At 40.0% G+C, this 12948-nt stretch overlaps 1 non-coding gene across 1 annotated transcript; it reads left to right on the top strand.

The window, feature by feature from the left end:
- The first annotated feature begins 829 nt into the window (after positions 1 to 829).
- Positions 830 to 993, top strand: LOC148122782 (U1 spliceosomal RNA). Its single transcript, XR_015737596.1, has one exon. It is a non-coding gene; the product is annotated as a U1 spliceosomal RNA (small nuclear RNA).
- The last annotated feature ends 11955 nt before the right edge of the window (positions 994 to 12948 follow it).

Genomic DNA, 12948 nt, shown 5'->3' with positions numbered 1-12948 from the left:
TTGCTCTGGTACCACATGATGGAGGAAGGTTATCTGTCTATTGTTACTTTCATTGGTTAATAAAGAGACTGTCTTGGCCTTTTTGATAGGCCAGCCCTTAGATGGGTGGAGTAGACAGAACAGAATTGTGGGAGAAAGAAAGCAGAGGCAGGCAGTCGCCATGACTCTCCTCTCCGAGACAGATGCCGGTTAGAATCCTCCCAGTAAGCCACCACCTCGTGGTGCTACACAGATTATTAGAAATGGGTTAATCAAGATGTGAGAGTTAGCCAATAAGAGGCTGAAACTAATGGGCCAAGCAGTGTTTAAAAGAATACAGTTTCCGTGTAATTATTTTGGGTAAAGCTAGCCGGGCAGGCAGCAGAAATGCAGCCCACTGCTCTTTTTACAACCACAGACCCACTTTGTGGAATGCTTCCAAGTCAATGACTTAAAGAAATATTGAAGCATCTTCAACATTGTGCCCTGGATAAATTTAAGCAATGTTATTGGTGTTTGTTTACTTTTTGGGTTAAGATGTTGATGATAATGATGATGATGTGGGAATACAGAGGGAGAGAGTCATGACTGTAGGGTGGGGACTGCAGGCATACCCCCATCCTGCTATGTTCTGCAGCCTCTCTTCTGAGACCTTAACACAGGTGAAGAGAGGATTCTTGATTAGACCACAGAGAAGAATTTCTGAACAAATCAATTTGAAGCAGAGGTGAAGTTGATTAGAAAAAAATTAACAGAGGCAAGCATAGGAGTTAATAGAGAGAGAAACACTCAGGAAAAGAAATAAGACTTATAAAGTGGTGGTACATGTGGGCTTCTCAATAGAAAGCCAATACTTAACCTGGCAGGGGAGATACCATGATCATGGAGGTGGTTTTCCCAGAGGGAGGCTTACCCATTGCACTCCAGATGTGTTGACCCCTGCAATTTCCCAAAATGTGGAAACTCAACTGAATAATTTGTGGTAGTGGGTGACTGTGCTCAAACTCTCCCCTGGTTAAATAATAGGGTTGGAAAGAGAGAGAGAAAGCCATGATTATATATCATAGTGGTAGTCATATGCAACATTGTAATGGTTCTCAAGTTACATCTTGAAGGGTTACTTAAAAAAATAGTTGTGTTCATTTTTATTCTCTCTCTCTCCCTCTCTTCCTTTCTCTCTGATAAATGAGATTATGCAGTGGCTCAAAAGGTACCTTGGAAAATATAGTAATCTAGAAGAAAAGAAACATGGGTCATAAGTGTTACACAGGGGTCAAGGATTCCCTTTTATGGTTTAGTTTCTTATGAGATTCCTATAAAATTATTGGATTACACCTTATAGAAAATTATTCTACATGATTCACTGCTACTTTAACATTATTCAAAATCTCTTTGTACAAAAGGAATATTGTTTCTCTGCCAGCCACCTTCATAGTAAGTCTTGTTAATTATAGGAGAATTCTTGACTCTTGACTTGAAAGAGACATCAATCAGACTCTTTAACTCCTTTCCCTTCTCATATCTTATTCAGTTTTCTGTCTTCCCATCCTGCTTCCCAGTGAGCAAGCCTACAAGTCAACAACTAAATTGACAAGCATATCAAATTGATAGAAAACAATGATGATTCATATTCCCCTTTAGATAAGTAAACATGAGGGTTAATACTGATCTTGCTCCTTTCTAGTTTATAAGAAAACCCACATTGGAATTGTCATAAAATCTCCTTCAGCCTCATTAGGCTCTGAGCCAATTCTCTGCTGCTTGAAATATGCATATTTAATCCTCGTCTGGAGCCTCCAGGATGCAGAAGTTTCCAGGACACACTACGTCAGGGCATTAATCATTCATTCCTCCTTTGGATCTATCCAATAGCAAGAACATTCTCAACAGTCTCAGGGCTTTGTATCATTTTGCTCATTCCTTTCGTGGTCTGGTCTGTGGTTTAGATAAGAATTTCTTCAGTCCAGAACATCATTCAGACTATTAGCAATCCTTTTTGATTTTTTGGTTTGTTGTTGTGGTTGTTCACTTAGTACAGCACCTTCCAAGTAATATATGCTTAATAAATACAATGTTACACAGTAATTTAAAATAAAATTGTATTGGAGCATTTGATTTCTTATTTGTTTTCTTCTAACCCAGCGATAGATAACAGCAACAACAAAAAGAGAAATTCAAGAAATAGTATGATTAGAAAGAAGACAAAGTTTCTTTTTCCCCAATACTAAGAAAACTCTTTGGTCAGCCATTAATAAGATCTATTTGACTGTAATCTACCAATGGCAACATAAGGAGCACAGGTAAAGAGTCTACAAAGAGACAAAAGAAAACCTGGCCCTTAAACTTAGCAATGGCTAGGCATGCTTTAACACTAGGCCAAGCTAAAAGGGCTAGAAAAGAACGGACTTAAACATAGAATATCACCAAAAATCACATGACAGTGCTCAACACTTATTTCTTCTCCCAGACTATCATGGACCTGGTGATATTCACTTTGACAGTCCTACCATTTCAAGGGGAAAAATTCATGTAGAAAATTAGGGGGGAAAAGTCAGGTAGTGGTAGCACACGCCTTTAATTCCAGCACTTGGGGGGCAGATATAGACAGATCTCTGTGAGTTTGAGGCCAGCCTGGTTTGCAAAAGCTAGTTCCAGGACAGGCTCCAAAGTTACAGAGAAACCCTGCCTCAAAAAACAACAACAACAAAAAAAAAAAACCACACCAAAAAAAAAAATAGGATAAAAATGAGTATTTTGTACAGAGACATATATACTAGTTGATATCCCAGGTGAATTTATTACAAAATATTTAAGCTGATCATTTTAACTGAGAGGCTGAAAATATAATTATAAGAGATACCATTGGGGGGCTGAAGAGATAACTCAGAGGTTAAGAGCGCTTATTGCTCTTCTAGAGAACCCAGTTTCAGTTCCCAGTACCCCCATGGCAGCTCACAACTCTCTATAATTCCAGTTCTGGGAAACCTAATACCCACACCATGGCAAAGCATCAATGTACATAAAATTTTAAAAAGAGAAATTAGTACAAAGATCATTAGAAAAACTGAAATCAAGATTAATAACAAGTATGTTTGTTTGCATGTATACAAATAATAACCATCTTAGAAAAACCAAGTAAGTAATTTACACGTTAATTATTAAAATAAGCTGTATTTTAAAAACCTAAACAAGCTGCCAAAAATCTAGAAGCAGGAAGCATCTCTGTCTATGTCCTGTTTGCGCAACCCATTCAAATTTACACCGTTTCATTCTCCTTTGTCCTTCAGATCTGACTGCACTAGCTAGAAAAAATTAGACTGAAGTGTTTTTGAGAACAAAATATCAAAGAAAAATAATGAAAACATAACTTCACAAAGAGGTTAAATTTACAAAAAAAAAGGTAATATAAAGGAAACTTGAGAGACAGATTGAAACACAGAAAAAAGATTAGCGTAACAAGTGTGAAAGCAAATTTGTTCTATTAGGAGAGGGAGATGTTTTCCTGGGAAATTTGAAGGCCATTTATGAAAGAAACAAGTGAACTAAGAGCATTACAAATGCAAACTTTAAAAATTGAAAGTGTAGATCCCCCTCCTCTGGGCTTCATATTCTGGCCCAAAACACCAGCTACTTTATTAGAGACCAGGCTGGTCCTAGACAACCTAGGTAAAACACATACTATGAACACTGCCAATACTCCTTAAAGCACACCAAACAGTTCCAGACTTCACCCTACTCCTGGGCTTTTTATATCAGTCCACAATTTCAGAAGAAGGTTCTGCTTTACCTGAAGTCAGGCAGGTTCTAGGGACCCAGGGTAAGATACTGCTTACTGTTGGTTAATACTCCCTAAAGCTAACCCAACCACTCCTACCTGTACCCCCTCTCCTGAGATCCATATCCCAGCCCACAACTTAGGCATAAAACATCTGCTTTGTTGGAGTCCACACTGAAATAGGAATCCCAGAAGCCAAGCAGGACCTAGAACCCTAGACGTTGCACAAGTGCCTGGAACCACAGAGGCAAGGTTGACAACCAAAATCCTAGAGGTCTTGAAGGTTGCAAAAACCCTACTGGAGACATCCTATCAGACCTGAAAACTCCCAAGTCACCAGAACCCCTGCCCACTTAAGCCAGAAGACCAGAGAGAAAAAAGAAAAAAATATCATGCCACAAACTCAGAAATTAACACCTAGTCCTATAATGATCACAAACCAAGGTGCCTAAATGACAGTATAAGAATACAATCAACAACAGAATGGGCAATATGGAATCATCAAAGCCCAGTTATCCTAAAACAGCAAGAGCTGAACATTCTAGTGCTGCTGATGTACAAGGCAACAACCTTAGAAATTACTTTATAATGAAGACAGAGATCCTAAATGAGGAAATAAAAAAGTCCCTTAAAGAAACTCAGGAAAAGACAGACAAAGAATTGGAGGAGATCAATAAGTTCCTTAAAGAATGTGAAGAAAGTCAAGGGGGTTGGGAGGACAGGTGAAGGAAACTGATCAAGACCTGAAAATGGAACAAAAACAATACAGAAAACACAAATGAAGGGAATTCTGGAAATGGAAAATCTGAGTAAGTGAAGAGCAACTCCAGCACCAGCATCACCAATGGAATACAAGAGACGGAAGAAAGAAACTCGGGCACTGAAGATAAGATAGAGGAAATAGATTCCGCCGCCAGTTAAATCTAAAAAAAATCCTAACACAAAATATCAAGGAAGTATAATACACTATGAAAAGATGAAATTTAAGAAAAAATAAGAGAAGGAAAAGATATCAGCTCAAAGAACCAGAAGATATTCAACAAAGTCATAGGAGAAAATTTTCATAACCTGAAGAATGGCATGCCTGTGAAGGAAAAAGAAACTTGTAGAACACCAAATAGATTGGACCTGAAAAAAAAATCACAACAGCTTATAATAACCACCACACTAAGCATTCAGAAAAAAAGAAAGACTGCTAAAAAGCTGCAAATGACAAAAGCCAAGTTACATATAAAGACATATATGTTTGAATTATACCTGGCTTCTCAATGGGGACTTTAAAAGCACAGAGACTGGGACAGATGCCTTTCAGACACTAAGAGACCACGGATATTGGTCCAGACTACCATACCTTAAAAATTTTTTCAATCACCATAGATGGAGAAAACAAGATAGTTCATGATGAAGAAAATTTAATTAATATCTATCCACAAATCCAGCTCAACAAAAAGTACAAGAAGAAAAACTCCAATCCAAGGAGATTAATTACACCTATGAAAACACAGTAAGTGTGTCCACCCATGGAGACGGTGGGACTGATCTAAGGAGAGCACACCAAGGCCAGCTGAACTGGAGCTGAACAAGCTTGTGATCAAACCAGACTCTCAGAATGTGGCTGACAATGAGAATTGACTGAGAAGCCAATGATAATGGCACTGGATTTTGATTCTATTGCATGTACTGGCTTTTTGAGAGCCTAGTGTGCTTGGATGCACACCTTCCTAGACCTGGATGGAGCGGGGAGGGCCTTGGACTTCCCACAGGGCAGAGCACCCTGACTTCTCTTAGGACTGGAGAGGGAGGGAGGGTGGAGTGGAGAGAGTGGAGGGGAATTGGAAGGAGGCGAGGAAGTGGAAATTTTTAATATATAAATAAATAAATTTAATTCTACAAAAATAGATTAATAGCGCACAAATGACCTGATTATATTATATGCCTTCATGAAATGTCAAAAAAAGAAAACAGAGTAAATAGATAGTGTCAAATCAGCAAAGCCCAAGAAGGGAAACACACACACACATACACACACACACACACACACACACACACACACACCACAATTATCAACAGCAACAACAAAATAACAGAAATTCACAAACATTGATCATTAATATCTCTCAATACCAATGGACTCAGCTACCCCAAAGAAAGACAAAAAACAGCAGGTAACAGAATGCATACAAAAACATGATGATCTATCCTTCTACTGCATACAAGAAACACACCTCAGCTTCAAATACAGACATTACCTCAGAGAAAAGGGTTGGAAAAGGATTTTTCCAAGCAAATGGACCTAAGAATCAAGCTAGTGCAGCTATTCTAATATCTAACAAAATAGACTTCCAGCCAAAATTAATCAAAAGAGATGGAGAAGGACATTTCATACTCATCAAAGGAAAAATACACCAAGAGGACATTGCAATTCTTAGCATCTATTCCCCAAATACAAGGGCACCCACATTTGTAAGAGAAACACTACTAAAACTTAAATCACACACCAACCCACACACATTAACTATGGGAGACTTCAATACCCCACTCTCAAACATTATCCAGACAAAAACCTGTTTAGTTTAGAAAAAAACAGAACAGACAATATGACTCAAAATGGACCTAACAGATATCTACAGAACATTTCACCCAAACACAAAATAATACACCCTTTTCTCATCACCTTGTAGAACTTTCTCCAGAATTGACCATATAGTCCATCACAAAGCAAGTCTGTACAGATACAAGAAAATTGAAATAACCCTTTCACCTTATCAGACTCTTATGGATTAAAGCTAGATTTCAACAACAAGAGAAACAACAGAAAGCCTCTAAATTCATGGAAACTGAACAACTCTCTACTAAATAATGACTAGATCAAAGAAGAAATCAAGAAAGCTTCAAAAGACTTCCTAGAATTTAATGAGAATGAATTCACAGCATACCTAAACTTACGGGACACAATGAAACACTGCTAAGAGGAAAGCTCATAGCACTAACTGCCTACATGAAGAAATTAAAGAGATCTCATATTAGTGACTTAATAGCCCACTTGAAAGCTCTAGAACAAAAAGAAAACACACCCAAAAGGAGCAGAAGGCAGGAAATAATCAAACTGAGGGCTGAAATCAATAAAATAAAAGCAAAGAGAACAATACAAACAATCAATGGAGCAAAGGATTGGTTCTTTGAGAAAATCATCTGGCCCATGAAAGGACTTTAGCAGCTCCAGCCTAGCACCAGGCAATTGGGCACTGTTATGATCATTTTAGGATGAGGATGGAGCAGTACAAAGAGACCCATGTACATTCCTAGGGTGGTCCACCCCGGGCTCCATGGAGAAAACATGGGACCACCTGGCACTTTGCAGAGCCACAGCCATGGTGATGTCTGGGCCTGGGCTGCTGATGGAGCCCAAGTCTAAGTTCATTGCTCTGATGCAGCCTAAGACTGTGCTGATGTCCGTGGGCTTCTGATACCTCCAAGGGCTGAGAGTATAGGGCTGTCCAGAATTAGTCCTGCCCCTCACTAGCTGAAACACTCAGGAAAGAGGGTCCTACACTTTTCCTAGGCATCACTACAGGGCAGATCCTGTTGGCAGGGGCATGGGCGAGTTGGTCCTGGGCACATAAGAGTGGGACAGCAGGTCATGAGCCCCTTGTATGTCATGTGGTGGCATGGGTGAAGAAAAGATGCCTCCTTGACTCACCCTTGGACTTGAACCAACCCTTCACCTGCAGCAGCACTCAGAAAAACAGGTCCTGCACCTTGCCTGAGTACAAGGGTAAAGTTGACCCTGTAGACAGGGTGTGGGTGGTTCAGCCCTGTGGGTGTTAGGCATAGCTGGCACCATCTCCCTCGTCTGTGACATGGTGGTGGGAGCCAGGAAAAGATGCCCACCCTCCTCAACCGTATGACCTCCAGCTGGCAAAGGAACTTACCAGCTTCAACAGTTGAGAAAGTGGTCTCTGCACCTCATCTGTGAAGCACAACTGAGTGGACCCTGTCAACTGGATCATGGGTAAGCCCACCTGAGTATCTGAGTATGAGAAATAAGGCCCCGACCCTCATCTGCCATATGGAAACTTGGGCAGGGGAGCGATGCCCTCCCACTCCAACCCCTCTATGCCTGAGGCAGGTGGAAGAGCTGGCTCTAAGGTTATAAGCACAGGAGAGAGATCCCTGCTGCTCACCAGCTTCAGGACTAAGGAGAGTAGGCCCTGTACCTCACTTGGATAGCACAATAGAGCCAACTCTGTTGACAGAGGTGTGGATGAGCCAACTCCAAAGTTGTGAGCATGGGATAACTGTCCCAAATACCCATCTATCAGCAATGGAGTGGGTGGGGGAAGGATGTATCCCTTTACCCACCACCCATCACCACCTACAACAGATAGGGAGCTGACCCTCTCCCTATAGTACTCAGGAAAGTGGGCCCTGCTCCTTACCTGGGCAGCTCATTAGAGTTGACCCTGTTGGCTTAGGTATGGATGTGAGCTGGTCCTGAGGATGAAAAATTGGGTGAGCTGGCCATAGCCCCCTCATATGCCCTGTGGTAGTGAGGGTGAGGGAAAGATGCCCTTACTCCTTTGCTCCTGCCACCTATGGTGGGTGAGGAGGTTGACCCTCCCTCTTATCAACTTTGTCACTCAGGAAAGTGGGACCTGCACCCTGCCTTGGAAGCACAGCAGAGTTGACCTCATTGAGAGGGGTGTGGGTGAACCACGTGAAACTGTGGGCATGTGAGATCTGGCCCCACTCTCATTCTGCATTAAACGTTGCAGGCAGAGAACAGATTCCATCTCATTGTCCCCCTACCTACCTGCGGCAGGTGGGAGAGATGACCCTGAAGCCATAAGAGCAGGAGAACTGTTCCTGCCCCTCACCAGCTGCAGCACTCAGGAAAGTGGCCCTTGCACCTTACCAAGGTAACACAATAGATGGCCCAGGTGTGGAAGAGTGAACCTTGAAGGCAAGAAAGGAGAACTGTCCCCATACCTCACTCATTATTGCAAAGGGTGAACTACCCAGGGCTGAAATAGAGAGCTCACCATGGGGGCGAGGATGAGACAAGCTGACCAACCCTGCAACTACCCAAGCCAAGAATCAGAATTATGAGTAGGGCCACCCCAACATCCACTCCAAGATCTGCTAAAGCATGGGAAGGGGCTGGTCCTACAGACACAAATCTTCAAGATCTCCATGACACAGGGCAACAACAGGATATCCAAGTGGAGTTCCAGTGAGGGTCCAGCATCTATAGTGTAACAGAAACCAGAGGCCTAGAAGCAGACCAAAGACTCTTCGCCATGAACACCTGCAGGTAAATAAATAAGGATAAAAAGGTTTACTGCATGACCTACTGTGTGACACTACAACTTCCATGATGAGATGTTGTCTTTTTTCCTCTTTTCTTTTTTCTCTTAAACTTTATTCTATTTGAGGGATGTTTCAAGGACAGATGACAGACACAAAGGGAGAGAAAAAGGAATGGGTTTGAGATGCATGATGTAAAAGACAAAGAATAAATAAAAAGTTAAAAAGTGAGTCACAGATCTATAAAAGAAATTTTCAACAGAGGATTCTCAAAAGGCTGAGAAGCACTATAGACAAATGGTCAACATCCTTATCCATCAGGAATATACAAATCAAAATGACTCTGAGATTCCATCTTACACCTGTCAGAATGTTTAAGATCAAAATCACAAGTAACAGCTCATGCTGGTGGGAACTTGGAATGAGGGGATCACTCCTCCATTGCCAGTGGGAGTGCAAACCTGTACAACTACTTTGGAAATCAATATAGTGGTTTCTCAGAAAGTTGATAATTGACATACCTCAAGATCCATCTATACCACCCCTGGGCAAAAGGACACTCTACCATACTACAAGGACACTTGCTCAACTATGTTCATAGCAGCAGCTTTATTCATAATAGCCAGAAACTGGAAACAATCTAAATGTTCATCAAATGAAGAACATGTATTTTTACACAATGGAATATTACTCATCTATTAAAAACAATGACACTATAAAATTTGTTGACAAATGTATTGAATGACAAAAATTCATCCTGAGTGTGATAACCCCAACCAAGAAAGACAAGCATGGTATGTTTTTACTTATAAGTGTGTATTAGGTGTAAAGTAAAGGAGAACCATGATACAATCCATAGACCTGTAGAGGTTAAATAACAAGGAGTAGAGGAAGAAGGGAAGGGAAACTGTGCTCGAGTTGGACAATTAGTTAATTAGAAAATAACTTACGAAAAGTTTAAATAAAAAATTAAAAATGTAGGATACACTATGATAACCGATTTCTAAAAGTAAAAGGAGAAAATCAGCAGTTATAATATCACAGACATATTTTAAGCTAAAGATAATGAAGTGATAGTAAAAAGAAAAATTTTTAATATTTGAAATAAAGATTTTATTTTTTATTTGATGTGTGTGAGTGTTTTGTTTTCATGTGTGTACATGCATCATACATGTGAAGTGACCCCAGAGGCTCAGAGAGGGCATCAGATGCCCTGGACTTGGAGTTAAAGATGATAGTGAACCAATGTGAACACACCAGGAAACAAACCAAGGTCTCTGGAAGAGCAGTGAGTACTCTTAACCACTGGTCCATCACTCTGTGACCAATTTTTAATTTTTAAAACACAATTTATGATGGTAAAATAACTATGAAAATCTCTTCTGGAATAGCATCTCTTTCCACAGAGTCTGTAATACAGTCTTTGCAGTGCAAGTGTAAAGCTATGGAGATTTCTAGTTTGTTGAAACACAGACTAGAACCTTGAAATAGTCAAAGAACATTACTGAAAGTCAACCATAGTATCTCTTATTGACAAAAGTGAATATACTAACCCCTAATAAAGCAATCTGTGGGACTAAATGTTATAAGCATAATTTATTATTATGTAAATTAGATAGTATTTTTAAATGTGAAATATAATTCAATGGAAAAGAGACACCAGAAAAATCTGGATTTCTAAATTATTGTTTTGAAAATAAATAGAACTGTAATTACAGACTACTGAAATATGTATTACAGTTGCTGAATTTATGTTAAGACAAATGTGTCTATTATCTTATTTTGCTTTCCTTCATCACAATTCATATGTACACGAACTGATTTTACACCCTGACTCTCTCTTTCTCTCTCTGTCTCTCTCTCTCTCTCCCTCCCTCTCTCTCAATTCCCATTGTTCACAGTTGTTATGTTATATAAAATCACTGTGAACACTGAATTCGCAAGTGCGGAAACATTGCCCCTGGAAAAACACAGGGTTATGTTCTTGCAAGCCTCTTGTTGCAATGTCTGGAAAGCTGATAAATACACGATTCTGTTTCATTTGTGTTTCTGTATAGTCACTCATTATTTAATTTGTATTTTCAATCCATATATCTTAGGACTAACAGCACGGTAACCTATGTCTGGATGAATCACGTATCTCACAGTTTTTCACAAGGTCTTTCACAGCCTTCTTTCTTCCCTGTGCTGAGGCCACTTTAAACAGTATAACCACCACAGAAAACACAAAAAGGGTTTACTAAATGCATGAGAAAACTAGCAGTGTTTTGTAGTCCAGTGCATGCAAGTGTGCTACGCCAATGACAGATTGAAACTGTTCACCTCTCAATTATTTAGAATACATGACAAGACAAAGTAGGAATGGGGGAACTTTGAATTCAGAGTGTCTTAGAGTTTCTATTGCTTAATAAGAGACACCAAGGCCATAGCAACTCTTATAAAAGAAAGCATTTCATTCAGACTGGCTTACAGTTCAGAGGTTTTATTCATCATCATCATCGTGGGAAGCATGATTCACATTTCTTATGCAAAACTCCTTACATAGAATTTGTATTATATCATGTATTCTAAATAATTGAGAGGAGATTTAAAACATAAGGGAGAACGTGTACTGAATATAAGCAAACATTGCACCATTTTAGATGGAATTTGATTGGTGCGGGAAAATTGTCTGTATTCTGTCAATATAGGCGGGAGAACCAGACAGAAAGTAGAGGTGATGCAATGAGAACAGGAGAATTCTGGGAAGGAGGAAGCTGATTCCTCCCACTCCTGCCCAGATCACCGAAGCAGCAGGATGTGATCTGCACCATTGAAAAAGGTACTGAGCCACATGGCTAGCATAGATCAGAATAATGGACTAATATAAGCTACAAGAGCTAATATGTAGCCTGACCAAATGGGCCAATCAGCTTTATAATCTTATGGAGTCCTCTGTGTGATTTTCTTTGGACCTAAACAGCTGTGGGAATCAGGCAGGAAAACCCCAAACAACCCTTCCCTTCAGGCTACATTTGATCATCTGTAGATTTGGTTATTTAAGATAGGATCCTAGATCCAATCGGTCCAGAATTACCAAAGGATAAGTTTACTCCAACTGAAATAAGAAAATGGACAATCATCTTCTTGAACCTGAGCTATAAGAAGGATATTGAGGCTCACGATTTTCATGACTCTGCATGTTCACAATGACCATGAAAGCACCTGGACAATCTTGGGATTATGATATATGGAATCTATAAAATGAGGATAAACACCAAAGTTCATTATCTAAATAAAAACACAGGTGTTTAACATTGTAGGCCAGATATGTCCTCAAGATAATATTAAAAGTTTTCTAAAAGTACTTGCCTCTAAATATGATTACTTGAGCTAAATCCCTGTACGTACATTATAGATGGAAAGAACTGACTTCTACAAGTTGTCCTTTGACCTCTGAGTTTACACACAGAGACACAAACACACACATGCAAAAACACAAACACACACATACACACACACACACACACACACACACACACACACACACACACTGAATAAATGAAAAGAAAGGAAGGAAGGGAGAGAAAAAATTCAAAAGCCTTTCTTTTTTTTTTCCTTTTTTCTGTTGTTTTTTATCCTTCCCCTCCTGTATCTAGGCTGGGCAAGGGGGAACTTAGGAATGGGCTTCAAAGAGCCAGTTCTTGTACTAGAAATAAATCCTGGTTCCACTGCTAGTGCCCCACTAACTGCCCATGCTATACAACTGTCACCCCCATTCAGAGGGCCTAGTTTGGTCTTTTGCTGGTTCCTCTGCTGTCAGTTCAGTGTCAGTGAGCTCCCACTTGCTTGACTTACCCCATTTTGTGGGTATCCTGATCATGGTCTTGGGAAACTCCCAGGAAACC

The sequence above is a fragment of the Myodes glareolus genome, chromosome 3 (genome assembly GCF_982192425.1).
Source record: "Myodes glareolus chromosome 3, mMyoGla1.1, whole genome shotgun sequence".
Lineage (NCBI taxonomy): Eukaryota > Metazoa > Chordata > Mammalia > Rodentia > Cricetidae > Myodes > Myodes glareolus.
The sequence above is the reverse complement of the archived record's forward strand: the minus strand, read 5'-3'. Positions and strand labels throughout refer to the sequence as shown.